Raw genomic sequence first — 16,669 nt, 5'->3', positions numbered from 1 at the left:
TATTTATTTTATACAAAATTGCAACGTCGTGAAAACGCATCTCGAGCCACGCCACAACCAGTGCACGCGTGATTTGTTGACGCATTTTGACTTCGTCAAGATCGTGATTTGGGTTACATAAATGTACACCCGTATTCAAGAAAATAACCTTATTAAATATGCGCCAAAATACTACGCGTTATGATATTATTAGGTAAGACTGTGAATTTTACTAAATCGCCCATCTTGAAATCTAGGTATTTTCTTATATAAAAATAAATAAATAAATAAGATTGGAGGACTGCAATTTTTTGTATTATTTATATTTATTTATTTGTTAGCGAGATCCTCCCTTATTTTATGAATACCCTTTAATGACTACATCTTTATTATTACTAAGTTTGTCCATAATTATGAAGTCAATCTCTACATACTTAAAAATAACATATTAATTACTAATTCAAAACAAATATTAATGGAAAGTAATATTACTAAAATGATAATTACGAACAACATGGAATTGCCAAAAAGTAAAAAAAAAAAAAAAAACTAATTATCCCATAGTTGGATTAAAATATATTGTTAGTATGACTTAAGCTTATTGAAATTAATTATTTACAAATACTGAAAAATAAAAAAAAACTTGATTACTAAACCATATTTCTAAAAGTTAAACAATTTAAACTTAACTAACCTTGTTTTAATTCACATCATGTCCTAATACTTGATTCGCAAACTAATTCATGTTTTAACTGAAATTAACTACATGATTCCGATTAACTTAATGTTGACAAAAAAACCTTATGAATAAGGAATTAATCAATTTTTGCCAAACTGATTCAATAACGCCATTTTTTACGTTATTTCTTCTATTTTGATTATTAAACAGTTTTAATTAGTAATCCGTCTTGAATATATTTCCTAATAATCCGGTTAAGGCGTTATTTAATATATCGCTATAACATGTCTAGTTATGCCAAATGACAGTGATTGACAGAATAATAATACATGAATAATCTAAATACAATACAAAAAAATTAAAACTAAATTAAAAATTTAACACTCTATTCTTCATTTGTATTCATGCTTCATATTTCGGATTACAATAACCAGCGTGTCAGTTGTGTACCTAATATTGGAAGCAAAAGAAAATGAAGATAAGAATCAGCAGTAGTAATGACAATACAGTGCAGCAACAAACAGTCCAGCAACAGTAACTCAGGAACCGAATTTGCAAATCGGTGGAGTAGTAATCCCAAAAACAAAAGCTTCAAGCTTTGATGAAACAACAATTAATTCTGATTTCAAACAATGAAAGAAAGCAGAAGATCTTTTTTTAGTTTTTTTTTTATTTGAAAGCTTAAATATTTTTCGGAATTTTTCTTTCTCTTAAATGTTCAGCCCTTTTTTCTCTCTATTTCTGTATTCTCTCTTTTCTGTTCTGTGTGTTCTTTTTGTATCCCCTTTGTTCTGATTTCAAGACCTCTACTTATATCTCATCCCATAAATCTTTTAATCAAATTAAAATCAAACCATTTTCTCTACCAAACCCATTATCTTCCCACTCATCCCCATTACATTAAATAAACATATCACACCACTCCATTATATTTTGTCCCCCATGCCTAACATAAATAAATACAAGATTCCCCCACTAAATTTTGTCTTGTCCCCCCTTTATATTAAACAAATATATCACAACCCACCCCATTTCATTTTGTCCCCCATGCTTCACATAAAAAATTATAAAATGTACAATTCCTAAACTACCCCTCCGACCTTACTGAAATTACCAAACTACCCCTGAACGTACTGCAAATTACCAAACTACCCATCAGCTATAACACATCAATTAATCAAACTTAACCAAAATATAGACAATATGATTAATTTCTAACAATGTTCAAACAACAAATTTCATGAACATGATTTCTTCAATATTTCAACAACAAATCACATGAACATGATTTCTTCAACATTTCAACAACAAATCACATGAACACAAATTGAACAACAAAGAACAACTAAAATTTGATTGAACAATATTTTAGCAACAAACAATCCTATTTTCGGATTCAACAACAACAACAAACAAGTATATTTAGATTTCTAAATTCAATCATATTGAACTTAAAATCAACTCTAACAACATTACAACCAACATTTCCTATATTAAACTTTAAACAAGATTATGAGACAAATTCAAGAAATAATCATAAATGATAAACAAGAAATCAAGTTATACAAATTTCGGATTCAAGATCAACCCAACAAAGTATGAACATGAATGAATCTATTTTCAAAACAACAAACATGACGGATTCACATGATTTAAACAATGTTAACAATTTCTGAAAATATAAAACACATGAAACAAATTGAAGAAATAATTAATTTAAACTTCAATTTGAATCTAACAAACATTAAACTAACAATCTCTTTTTTACAAAAATGAATACAAACATGAAATAAACATGAAAAATAACTAATTAAACTTTCACTTGAAATCTGAAAATTAATTTAACAAAGCACACGAACAAACTAAAAATTAATTCAAACGATAGATATGAACAAAACAAACATTTTGCCGATTTTTAGATTCGAAAATATCAAAACAAAATACGGACAAAATAAAAATCAAAATCTACCAACCGGATTGAAACGACGAACAAACGACCAACCAACAACGAACTCGAACAGTGATCGACGACATCGACCAAAACTCATCCATGTACGCGAACTCGACTGGACTGCTATGTGGGTTTTCGGACTGCTATGGACCTCACGCCTGTAGTAGGTTTGTTTGGGATGCTGCAAAGAGGAAAGCAGTAGCATCCGCTACTGCTGGACATCGGAAGTGAAATGGACGCAGCAACAGCTCGGACGCGAGGAGGAGATAGAGCAGCGGCGACGGTGTGGTTTGGACGATGAAGCAGCGGTTATGGCTGTTCGAACTGAAGAAGACGAAGTGAGGCAGCAGCAGCTCGGTTGTTCGAGCTTGGTCGTTAATGGCGGACGTCTGGCGTGGTCGTTCATGGTGAAGCAGCAACGAGAAACAGACGAAGTGAGGCAGCAGCTAGGAGAACACTGAAGCAAAAGCAGCGGGCAGTCCATGGTCGAGCTCGAGCTCGTCAATGGAGAAACAACGCTGGGGCGATGGACTATCGTGGTGGTTGTGTCGTTTGGTTGTGTATGTGTGTGTGAGTGTGATGACGTGAGGGGGTGTTCATGGGGGAGGGTGGTCGACGTTGCAGGCTGGGGTTTGTGGGGGGCAGCCATGGATGGGGTGTTTTGGAGCTTGAGGAAGAAGAAGGAAAATGAGGGGGGGGGGTGGCAGATGACTTAGTAGTTTTAGGGTTTTTTGGCCCTTTTTTTTTGTTTTTTTGTTTTTTTTGTTTTTGTTTTGTTAAAATGAAAAATGATAGGATGTTGAGCTATGGACTGGTTCGACCCAGTTCGAAATGGACTAGGTCGTTTGGGAAGATTGGGCCATTTTTTGGGCCTGAGGCTTGAAATCGAAGAAGAGGCCCAATTCCGACTTTCTTTATATTTTCGCTCTCTTTTCTTCTTTTATTTCTCTAAAACTAAATTATAAAAATACTTAACTTATTATTAAGAACTAAATTAAGTTATAAAAGCGCAAATTAACTCCAAATAACAATAAATGCATAATTAAGCAATAATTAAGCATAAAATTATATATTTGGACATTAAATGCTAAAAATGCAAACGATGCCTATTTTTGTAATTTTTAATTTTTGTAAAACAAATTTAATTACTAACAATTGTATAATTAAATCCTACATGAAAAATGCGACATATTTTTGTATTTTTAATAATTTATCAAATAAACATGCACAGACAAACGTACAAATATTTACACAAAATATCACAAAATATCACAAAAATTCCACACCAAGGAAAATTATTTTATTTTTGAATTTTTTGGGAGTAATTCTCATATTGGGCAAAAATCACGTGCTTACAGCTGCCCCTCTTTGCCCGAAGACACGAAGGGTTTTCGTGCAAAGATAAAGCGAGCAATTTTTGCCCATCCGAGTACTCCGTGTGAAGCATTTTTTGAAAAAGATTTGACCGAACCTTTGCTTCAAAGGTTTCCTACATATCCTGGGCTAAACAGGAATCAGGTCAATGTAGTTCGGGAAATTTTTGGTAGCTGGGACTACCGTGGGACTGCATTGTTACTGTTGTTGCATGCTATTACTACTGCTTACCGATCTCCTTATTACACCTTGCTTAAAAGAAAACAAGAAGTTAGGCTATACTGCATTTTTTCTTGTTGCCTTGCTTTCTTGTCTGCTTGCATTTTTTCCGGTGCTTTTCTTCCGATGCTTTCCTTCCTTTCGACACATGCACTTGAGTTTTTGCTGGGACCTCTTATTGCAACCTTCTGCTTCCCAGTGCTGGGGATTTTTATTGTTTCCTGCTGGGGATTCATATTGTAACCCTCTGTTTTATTGTCCTCTGACTTGATCTTGAAATGTATGCCTCTGTTCTATGGGCGGGCTCCCAACTTCAATACTTGAAATTAAAGACTGAAATGTATGCCTCTGTTATCTGGGCGGGCTCCCAACTTCAATGCTTGAAATGTAAAGACTGAAATGTATGCCTCTGTTCTATGGGCGGGCTCCCAACTTCAACACTTCAAATGAAAAAACTGAAATGTATGCCTCTGTTATCTGGGCGGGCTCCCAACTTCAACACTTGAAATGTAAAGACTGAAATGTATGCCTCTGTTCTATGGGCGGGCTCCCAACTTCAACACTTCAAATGAAAAGACTGAAATGTATGCCTCTGTTCTATGGGCGGGCTCCCAACTTCAATACTTGAAATTAAAGACTGAAATGTATGCCTCTGTTATCTGGGCGGGCTCCCAACTTCAACGCTTGAAATGTAAAGACTGAAATGTATGCCTCTGTTCTATGGGCGGGCTCCCAACTTCAACACTTGGAATAAAAAGACTGAAATGTATGCCTCTGTTCTCCAGGTGGACTCCTGATTGCTAAATTTAAAATTGAATGTCTCTATTCTCCAGGCGGACTCCTGACTTTTGAAATTTAAACTGTATGTCTCCGTTCTTCAGGCGGACTCCTGACATCAAACTTGAAAAGTATGTCTGTGTTCTCCAGGCGGACTCCTGATTGCTAAATTTAAAATTTGAATGTCTCTATTCTCCAGGCGGACTCCTGATTTTTGAAATTTAAACTGTATGTCTCCGTTCTTCAGGCGGACTCCTGACGTCAAACTTGAAAAGTATGTCTCTGTTCTCCAGGGGGACTCCTGATTGCTAAATTTACAATTTGAATGTCTCTATTCTCCAGGCGGACTCCTGATTGCTAAATTTGAAATTGAATGTCTCTATTCTCCAGGTGGACTCCTGATATCAAACTTGAAAAGTATGTCTCTGTTCTCCAGGCGGACTCCTGACAACTTGCATTTGTCTTGATTAGTGCTTGTTTTTCCCTCCTGGAGAATTCCTCTTCAACAACTAACTTTTCTCCCCCTGCTCAATCAAAGAAAATTTCATCAGTTTAAAACGGTGGTTAGTTGATGGCATTCTTGCTGAAAAATCCTTCCACTGCCTTGCTTTGTGTTGACTAATTTCCACGCACTGACCCTGAACCGCTTGACTTTCTGACCAACTTTTAAATTTCCCAACCTCTGGCGACCTAAATGTTTTACACCCCTGCTGTTATTTCACTTTTCTGACCTTTTTGTTTGAGCTTTCGCCTTTCCCACGACATTACCCAATCATTTCACCGATGAAACTTCCGTTAATTCCCTGTATTCCACTTGACATCAAGTTGTTTTTGACATGCTCTGACCACGTTGTGCTTTACAATTCTAGAAGCTGGTAGTGAACTTTGAAGTCCTTTCTGCTTGCATTGAACAAAACTGGCACTAAAACATCTCAGCTAGATAAAACCCTCAAAAGAAAATGAAATGCAATGATTTTTGAGTTAAGGATAAGAAGAATCCAAAACCAGATGACTGTTTGAAAAGAGAAGGAAAAGAAACTTATCTGAGCGAGACAACTAGTACCAATGGTCAAGACATGCATTTTGGATTAATCAGCCCAATCTATCCAACCAAACAACTCTCAATTGTCGTACCTCATTGCCCAGAACTTCCATCACTTGTTTGATTTATCCCGACCTTAACCTTGTTTCCCTGCGGTACCGCGAAACTGTTTCTATCAACAGACCTTTTCAGTTTTCCATTTCTTATCTCACCTTCGCCTTGAGGTTCCCGTAAAGGTTTTCACCAATAAGACTCTCTCATTTATTTTTCTCTCAACTCCCGTCGCCTTACGGTGCCCGTGAGGGTTTTCACCCATAAGACTCTCTCATTTATTTTTGTTCTTCTTGCTCGAACCAGAGTGTTGCCCCTGTCGTGGGTTATTCCTACCTGTTCATCTTGGCATTTCTCAAAATTGATCATAAGGTCTTTCTTTGGACCGTAATGTAGGCTTTTGGATTTAGCTAGAAAGAAAGGTATAAAAGGCTCAAAACAATTCAAATGGGTTCAAATTACAACTTTCGGAATCCCACTTTCATAACAATCACCACTTCTGCCCCAGTTTCTTGCTTGGGGATTTTTGGATTTCTATTTGGTATGACTGAACCTCGGAGTAAGGCTGCCTACGTACCCTTTCGGGATCAAGTCAAACGTAGTTCACTTCATAGAGACTACGTTGTTATGTTTCTCTTCTTTCCTTTTTTTCTTCACTTTTCTTTCTTTTCTTTTTCTTCTTTTCTTTTTCTTTTTTTTTTCCTTCTTTTCTTTATGCCCGACTTCTGTAGATTTTGATAATGCTGCTGATTCCGAAAGAGGTGTATGAAAAATAAGTAAGGCTCGAAGGGGATAACAAGGGATAGGAGTGTTTGGATAGTAGAACAAAATGCCTTCATCATTTCAATCTTTAAGATATGCCAAATACGAACAGATACATTCAGAAAATAAAGAAATCATACATAATATCTCTTGACCGCATTGGAATTGATGGTCATTTCTACACATTTTCCTTCCACATCTGTCAAATACAATGCTCCATTAGACAACACTCTGGTTACCACAAATGGTCCCTGCCAGTTTGGGGCAAATTTTCCTTTTGCCTCAGCCCAATGAGGCAAGATCCGCCTCAGTACTAATTGCCCGACTTCAAATTTCCTTGGACGTACTTTTTTGTTGTATGCTCTTGCCATTCTTCGTTGGTACAGTTGGCCATGACACACTGATGCCAATCTTTTCTCATCGATCAAACTCAACTGCTCAAGACGGCTTTTCACCCATTCATCATCATCGATCTCAGCCTCTGCAATGATTCGCATAGATGGGATTTCCACTTCTGCGGGTATTACTGCCTCGGTACCGTATACCAATGAGTAAGGAGTCGCCCCTACCGAGGTACGCACGGTGGTGTGATATCCTAACAATGCAAAAGGTAATTTCTCGTGCCATTGTCTAGATCCTTCAACCATCTTCCGGAGTATTTTCTTTATGTTCTTATTGGCCGCTTCAACCGCACCATTTGCCTTGGGACGGTACGGAGTAGAGTGTCTGTGAGCAATCTTAAACTGCTCACATGTCTCTTTCATCAAATGACTATTAAGATTAGCCCCATTATCTGTGATGATTACCTTTGGGATCCCAAACCGACAGATGATATTTGCATGCACGAAGTCAACTACAGCCTTCTTGGTCACAGACTTGAATGTCTTCGCTTCCACCCATTTGGTAAAATAATCTATAGCTACCAAGATAAATCTGTGCCCATTTGATGCTGCTGGATCAATTGGCCCAATAACATCCATGCCCCATGCAACAAAAGGCCATGGCGCGGACATCGTATGTAATTCTGATGGTGGAGCATGAATCAAATCTCCATGTATTTGGCATTGATGACACTTACGCACAAAACTGATACAATCTCGCTCCATCGTGAGCCAATAATAACCTGCTCGGAGAATCTTCTTTGCTAGAACATACCCACTCATATGCGGTCCGCAAACTCCGGAATGCACCTCAGTCATGATAGTTGTGGCCTGCCGTGCATCTATACATCTCAACAAACCGAGCTCTGGCGTTCTTTTGTACAGTACTCCTCCACTAAGGAAAAACCCACTTGCCAACCGTCGAATTGTTCTTTTCTGATCACCGGTGGCCTGCGTTGGATATACTCCCGCTTTGATGTACTCTTTGATATCATGGAACCACGGCTCTCCATCGATTTCCTCTTCTATCACATTACAGTAAGCATGCTGATCACGGACTTGAATCTGCAATGGATCAACATAGGCCTTATCTGGATGGTGCAACATTGACGCCAAAGTAGCCAAAGCGTCAGCAACCTCATTATGAATCCTTGGAATGTGTCTGAATTCTATGGCCTGAAAACGCTAGCAAAGCTCATGCAGACACTGCCGATACGGTATAAGCTTCAAGTCCCGTGTTTCCCATTCCCCTTGAATCTGGTGTACCAGTAAGTCCGAGTCACCCATGACCAAGACTTCCCGTACACCCATATCCACAGCTAATCTCAATCCCAATATACACGCCTCATATTCTGCCATGTTGTTTGTACAGTAGAAACGAAGCCGAGCTGTAATGGGGTAATGCTGACCTGTTTCCGAAATAAGTACCGCACCTATTCCTACGCCTTTCATATTGGCGGCCCCATCAAAGAAAAGTTTCCATCCCGACTTCTCAGCTTGTTCTATTTCATCAATGTGCATTACCTCTTCATCAGGGAAATAAGGTTTCAAAGGCTCATAATCTTCATCAACGGGGTTCTCAGCCAAGTGATCGGCTAATGCCTGTACTTTAATGGCAGTCTGTGTCACATAGACAATGTCGAACTCTGTAAGTAAGATCTGCCACTTTGCAAGCCTTCCTGTGGGCATGGGTTTCTGAAAAATATACTTCAACGGGTCCAAGCGAGATATAAGGTAAGTGGTGTAAGATGACAAGTAATGTTTCAATTTCTGTGCCACCCAAGTTAGGGCACAACATGTCCTTTCCAGATGAGTATACTTGACCTCGTAAGATGTGAACTTCTTACTGAGATAGCATATAGCCTGCTCCTTTCTGCCCGTAACATCATGCTGCCCCAGTACACAGCCGAATGAACTGTCCACAACTGTCAGATATAGAATCAAAGGCCTCTCTGGTTCTGGTGGGACCAATATGGGTGGGTTTGACAAATACCCCTTTATCTTATCAAAAGCCTCCTGGCATTCATCAGTCCATTTGACCGCGGCATCTTTCTTTAACAATTTGAAAATTGGTTCACACGTTGCCGTGAGCTGAGCAATGAACCTGCTGATATAGTTCAGTCTTCCCAACAAACTCATCACCTCGGTTTTGTTTCTTGGAGGTGGCAACTCCTAAATAGCTTTGATCTTTGACGGGTCTAATTCAATACCTCTCCGGCTAACTATAAATCCCAACAACTTCCCAGATGGCACCCCGAAAGCACATTTCGCAGGATTGAGCTTAAGATTGTACCTACGAAGCCTTTGAAAGAATTTTCTCAAATCTCTGACATGGTCGGATTGCTGTCTAGACTTCACGATCACATCATCCACGTATACCTCGATTTCTTTATGTATCATATCATGGAAGATAGTTGTCATGGCCCTCATATAGGTTGCCCCAACATTTTTCAAACCAAACGGCATGACCCGATAACAATATGCTCCCCATGGCGTGATGAATGCTGTCTTTTCTGCATCTTCCTTGTCCATTAGAATCTGATGATAACCCATATAACAATCTACAAAAGAGCCAATATCATGTTTGGCACAATTGTCGATCAGTATATGGATGTTGGGCAGTGGGAAATTATCTTTTGGGCTTGCCTTGTTAAGGTCTCGATAATTGACGCACACCCTGGTCTTGCCATCTTTCTTTGGCACAGGCACGACATTGGCTAACCAAGTGGGGTACCGTGTAACCTGAATGACCCTTGCCTCAAACTGCTTGGTGATTTCTTCTTTGATCTTCACACTTATGTCTGTTTTGAACTTTCTCAACTTCTGCTTGACAGGGAGGAGTGTTGGATCAGTGGGAAATTTATGAACCACCAAATCGGTGCTTAGACCCGGCATATCATCATATGACCATGCAAAAACGTCTTTGTACTCATGAAATACTTTAATTATCTCCTCCTTGAGTTGTGGCTCCAAATGAACACTTATTTTAGTTTCCCGTACATTCTCTTGGTCCCCTAGATTAACTGCTTCTGTGTCATTTAGGTTAGGTTTGGGTTTTTCTTCAAAGTGACTTAATTCTTTACTAATTTCCTCATAGGCTTCATCATTGTTACAATCCACCCCATCATCACACTCGATCTCTTGTATTATTACTTCTGAACTAGATTGGCTTTTAAAACTGGGCCGAAGATTCCTCATGCATGTCATGTCATTGATATCAGCATAAAAAGAACTGTACAAAGAAAAGAAAATGGAAAGAGAATTAGGGACGAAGAAAATTGCATTTCATTAAACGTAAAGACAACAAGGTTTTAACTCATCCAAACGGACGGAACATAACAACTGGATTACAAACCCTGGAATAATCCAGGTGACAAAAAGGAAAACAAAACCCACTACCACGACTCCCTCCGAACTGGAAGAGGAGTAGCTTCCCAATTGTTGATGTTAGCACGTGGTCCGATGTACTGTATGTCTGCTCTGCTTGACCCTTCCCCGGCCTCAACCATGTTCACTTCAGCAAATACTTTCTCAAACACCTTATCCAAATTCCCATCCGCCTCAATTAACGAACCTGACATCTTTGCCAATGATTGTTTCTTAATACTCGGTTTGACGAAGGACCTGGACAATCGAGGAATTGGTTTAGGGAGCACCCAAGCTTTCTTCTTCAATTTACGGGCCTTTCTGACATCTGCCGCTGTTGGTTTGAACCCTAACCCGAAGGTGTCCAGATTTTTGGGCAAAGACACAGGTTGAGTAATGCCCTGCAGTTCAACCCCCAAACCCTTCCCGGGCACGAACCCGTTATTCAACATTTCTGACACTACCATGACGGTCGCAGCTGACACCCTGGGACATGGCATGCTTTTACCCTCAGGCACCCTGCTCACCGGAACCGTGTCGAGGATCTGATACACCCATGGCCCCTTATCATCTTCGGTCTCTATAAAGGGTACAATGGCATCATTCATGGCGCATGTGGGATCTTCCCCATGTAACACAATTTCTTGTCTATCCTACTCGAATTTGATCATTTGGTGCAGTGTGGAGGGCACGACTTTTTCCGCATGAATCCACGGTCGACCCAACAAAAGATTATAGGATACTGCAGCATCCAACACCTGAAATTCCATCGTGAACTCGACTGGGCCAATAGTCAATTCGAGTACAATATCCCCTACTGTGTTTGTTCCCCCTCCATCGAACCCTCGAACACAAATGTTATTTTTGCGGATTCTATCCTCATCAATCTTTAACTTGTTCAATGTGGATAACGTGCAAATATTAGCGCTTGACCCGTTATCGATTAGTGCCCGAGTAACCATTGAACCTTCACATTTGACCGTCAAATAGAGAGCCTTGTTGTGTTCTGTGCCTTCCATAGGCAATTCATCATCAGAAAATGCTACCCTGTTCACTTCAAAGATCTTGTTGGCAATTGTCTCTAAATGGTTTACTGAAATTTTGTCAGGCACATGAGCCTCATTCAATATCTTCATTAAAGCTCGGCAATGCTCATCGGAGTGAATTAATAATGACAACAACGAGATTTGGGCCGGTGTTTTTTTCAGTTGCTCAACAATGGAATAATCTTGTCCTTTCATCTTTTTCAGAAACTCTTCTGCCTCTTCTTCCGTTACAGCTTTTTTAACTGGCATTGGATTGTCTTTCGCGCCTTTAGCTTTTCTCAACTCTTCGGGGGCAAAACAACGTCCCGACCGGGTCAGGCCCTGTGCTTCACAACTTTCTTCCTCAATTTCCTTTCCTTTGTATGCCACCACTACCTTGTCATATTTCCAGGGTACGACTTTGCTATCAACCACAGGTAACTGGACTACCGGTTTTATGACAACCGGTTCTACATAGGCTCCCTTCACAACCACCACGGGCGCGGATACTAACCTTGGTACCACTATCTTGACTGGCTCATGCTTTTTCTCGGCCGCAAATGGTCTCTTTCCCATTACTAGCACTGGCTTGTCTTTTATTGCTTTCGACTGAACCACTGGCCTTGCACTCACTGTCTTTTCTTTGGTTTCCGTAGAACGAATCACCATAACCACCTGCGAAGGTTTCTTAGGCTCTGCCCCCTTATGTATCAGTTCTATCATGTTGGCCTTATAATGCGCTGGTAACGGATTTTGATTGATGTTCGGGGCCTCTGGAGCCTGTACCTCAATACGGCGATTATCAATGAGCTCTTGGATTGCGTTTTTCAACTTCCAACATTTTTCAGTATCGTGCCCCGGCATCCCTGAGCAATACTCGCAGCTAACAGAGTGGTCCAGGTTTCTGGGAAGAGGATTTGGTGCTTTGGATTCAACTGGGGTCAGCATCCTCAACTGTTTCAATCTGTGGAAAAGAGAAGTGTAAGATTCTCCCAGCGGAGTAAATGTTTTTTTGTTTGGGGCCTTCTCATTTCTAAAAGCTTGGTTTGGGCGGAAGTTGGTTCCTGGTCTGTTAGCCCTGGGAGGTGGATAGGTGTTTTGTGGGTGTGGCTGTGTATTTTGGGGACTTGGTGTACGCCATTGCGAGTGCACTGGGGTTGAGTGTAGGTCTGGGCGTGGTGAATAGAAAAGTGTGGTTCTGGTGGTGGATAATAGTGTTGCGGTGGACCATATGGGGTATATTGATAGTTTGGGTGATGGGGTCTGGGTTGGTTGTAGTAGAGTGGACGATTATTGTGCCTGGACCAAATATTAGCTTCAACTGTAGCAACTTCTTCTTTCTTCTTCTTCCCTAGCACACCACCAGTACCGCTTTGGATGGCCTGGGTGGTTGCTTTCAACGCCGAGTAGCTCAAGATCTTGTTAGATTTCAATCCTTCTTCAATCATGGCTCCCATCTTTACCACTTCATTAAACGACTTCCCGATAGATGTCACTAGATGACCAAAATAGGTAGGTTCCAATGTTTGCAAGAAGTAATCTACCATCTCACTCTCCTGCATGGGAGGATCAACCCTTGCAGCTTGTTCCCTCCAGCGGAAACCAAACTCTCTAAAACTTTCCTCAGGCTTCTTTTCTAGTTTCAACAATGACAGACGATCAGGGACTATTTCGAGGTTATATTGAAAATGGCCAATGAATGCCTGGGCCAAATCATCCCATGTATACCATCGGCCGGGGTCTTGCCTCGTGTACCATTCTAGTGCTGACCCGCTCAGGCTTTGCCCGAAATATGCTATCAACAACTCATCTTTTCCCCCGACCCCTCTCATTTTGCTACAGAAACCACGCAGATGGGCTACTGGGTCACCGTGCCCCTCATATAAGTCAAACTTCGGCATTTTAAACCCCGCAGGCAACTGTACATCAGGAAAAGGGCACAAATCTTTGTATGCGACACTAACTTGGTTTCCTAAACCATGCATGTTCCTGAAGGATTGCTCCAGGCTTTTGACTTTACGAATCACCTCCTCTTGTTTTGCATTCTTAACTGGTTTCTCAACTTCTCCCGGGATTTCAAAATGGGGAGAGGAGGTATATGGCTCAGGCGCTTTGAAAGTGGGTTCGGGAGGGTAATATTGGGTGTCGTGAGCTTGGAATAGCGACTCACTGGATGATCTATGTAGTGGAGCTGGGGGAGGTGCCACAAAGACGGGAACCATGGGTGGTGGAGGGTTTTGTTTGGAGGATGGAGCTGGGGGAGCGTATGACGTGGTACCATAACCCTGGGCCTGATAAGGGAAAGCTAAAGATGCGTGGGGAGTGATAGGCTCCTGAGCTTGAGCCAAGGGTGGGATGTAAGATGGGTTGGCAGGATATAGTGGTGCTGGGTGTCCCTGCGACCATGCCTAATGCATTTCAGCCATTTGTGCTTTTAATTTCCTCATCTCTTCTTTCATAGCACCCACATCTGTTACCTCAACCTCATTCGAAGGGTCTACGATGCTGATTTCCGAATCCTGCCCTGCTATTTTTACTTGATCTTTCGACCGGGTGTTGTATGGATGAGTTGCCAGAATTGCCAATCAATTAACCACCTGCCTGGTATCACACATTTAGACAACCACTTTGTTAGCGATTAGGTTTTAACAGATTTAACAACCATACGTTGGCATGAATGCACTTATACAGTTATTCCTTTCTATTATGCGTTTTCCCGATTGCATGCGTCATCCCGGCATTTCATTCCTTGTTTCATTTTTCTTCTCCTCGCCTTATCCCTCTCTTGTGCTTTTTCTTTTCTCTCTCTTGTTTTTCCGCTCTTTTCTTTCTTTCTATTTTTCTTGGTTTTCCTTATATTTTCCTTTTCATTCTTTTTGTTTTCTTTTCGGTTATGGTCGAATCTTATGGAGATTGCCTACGTATCGTGACCCCGGACGAATCAAACCAAGCGTAGTTCATGAAGATAAATGTAAAAATAAGGGTGGAAATAAAATGCTCAACTTTCATTAATAAACAGACTCTTACAAACTCGACATCTTTTGTTTTGGAAAGAAACTAACAAACGCAATCTGAAAGCAAACAAAAACTCTAAGCTTGCAAACATACTCAATCCAGAAAGATAACGGACGTACAAAAGACTGACTCAAAATGGTAGACACTCACAGACACGGACTATGCATATTCTAGTGCTTCAAACTTAGGTATCCGCGGGGCGTCGTTTGGCCTCGCCGCGGGTCTAGGATCCAAATCCCTTTCAAGCTGCTCTAACTCATTCATGGTTCGCTTCACATAGATCATCACTGCTGAGATAAAAGTAGTACGGGTCATGTCTTCACAAACCCAGCATCTCCTGACAATAGCATGAGCAATGGCTCTAATCCTGTCTTTTGTTTGCTTCTTTCTATGAGCAAGCGTCTTATCTGATCGCTGCACGTCTTTAAAGCTCGGGAGTCTTGCAAGTGCTGGTCTTGTAACTGTTGCACTTCTGCCTCCATTTGGGCTAACAAGTTGTAACAATGTCCGCTTTCAGTTTCGAAGTCTCTAGCCTGCCTAACCGCTCTACCTTCAATGGCAACTACTTTTCTCTTTAAATTGGCAACAATTTTCTCATGGTCCCTTTTCAACTGATTCAAGTATTGGTGATGCTCTTCGGTTCTTGTCGCCCACTGTGCTTTAAGTTCTGCCATGACATTTTCAGCTTTTCCTAGCTCATCCCGCCATTCTCTGACTTCGCTTTCCAATCTTTTTACCAATTGTTCATCGGATCGGCTCCTCAGTTGCTTATCGATGGTTATCTTCAACTGTCGGACTTGGGCCTTAAGAGCGTCATTTTCTCTAGCTAGTCTATTCTTTTCACCTTGATCCTCAGCAACCTGTACACTGTTCTCGAATTTCAGACTCTCGACTTGTTGCTTTAATTTACCAATCTCAACTCGATAGCTTTCTTCCTTTGCTAACCAATCCCACTGCTCTTGGGACGACTTGGCGAAATCTTCGAGATGAGGTCTTTTAGCCAGTCTCCCATATGCCACGTCACCTCTGAACCATTCGTGATACCCTGGAGCAATTTCCCCTCTGACCCTATCAGACACACAAGTGTTTGCCATCAGATATTGACACTCACTCCAAATTTGATGAACCTCTTCCTCGGGGAATCGACCGTCAGGACTAATTTCGACCACTTGGGTACTTAAATCTTCATCTCTCGGTATTACTTGATATCTACCGAGTTGCCTCAGAACCCGATACGGTGCATAAGGTTGTATGCTTTTGAGTCCCATTAACAAAAAATGCGGTCGGGCTGCTGGCATATATATGACTTCCTCGACAGACAACCATCCAAGCACCCACTGTATCTGGCTAGCCTCGAGGTTCCGAAATAATAATGCCCAAGCCGTGACTCCTTCAGGTAGACCAGCCCCTTTGATTCTCGTACAAAATTCCCCTATACAAGTTTTCTCAGCCGAGCCATAACTCAATAACTGAGAGCGCGGGCACAAATGTTCAATCATCCACATTTGTAACAATAAGTTACATCCCTCAAAAAATTTGCCCCCAGCTTTGTACGCAGTGAGAGCTTTGAAGATATCAGCCACAATCATAGGTGCTAAAGTGTTTTTCCCCATGGTTTGCAAAGTCCTGACGACGCCTGCTATTTTCAAATCAATATTACCATCTTTCCTTGGGAATATTACGAGACCCAAAAAAGCTACCATAAATGCCACTCGCATGTGTTCCTCCCATTTTTGTCGGCTATTTCTGCTGCAAAGCTTAAAGTCTGGATTATTGAATCCGCCCACATGGCCATATCTATCATACACGAAGCGGAAACTGCAGAAACCCTTTGCAAAATCTGAGTGATGAACTGTCCGGGGTACTTTCAAGGAATCCAGGAATCGATGTATGGTAATGGCCCTAGGAGCAATCAAGTATTTGAATCTCAATGGAGCTTGGTCACTTCCAATGTACCCCGCTATTTCCTCTATTGTTGGGGTGAGTTCAAAGTCTGAAAAATAAAACACATTATGTGCCGAATCCCAATGGGCGACCAATGCCCTGATG

This window comes from Nicotiana tabacum, chromosome 20, assembly GCF_000715075.1.
Source record: "Nicotiana tabacum cultivar K326 chromosome 20, ASM71507v2, whole genome shotgun sequence".
Taxonomy (NCBI): Eukaryota; Viridiplantae; Streptophyta; class Magnoliopsida; order Solanales; family Solanaceae; genus Nicotiana; species Nicotiana tabacum.
This window is presented reverse-complemented; position numbering follows the sequence as displayed.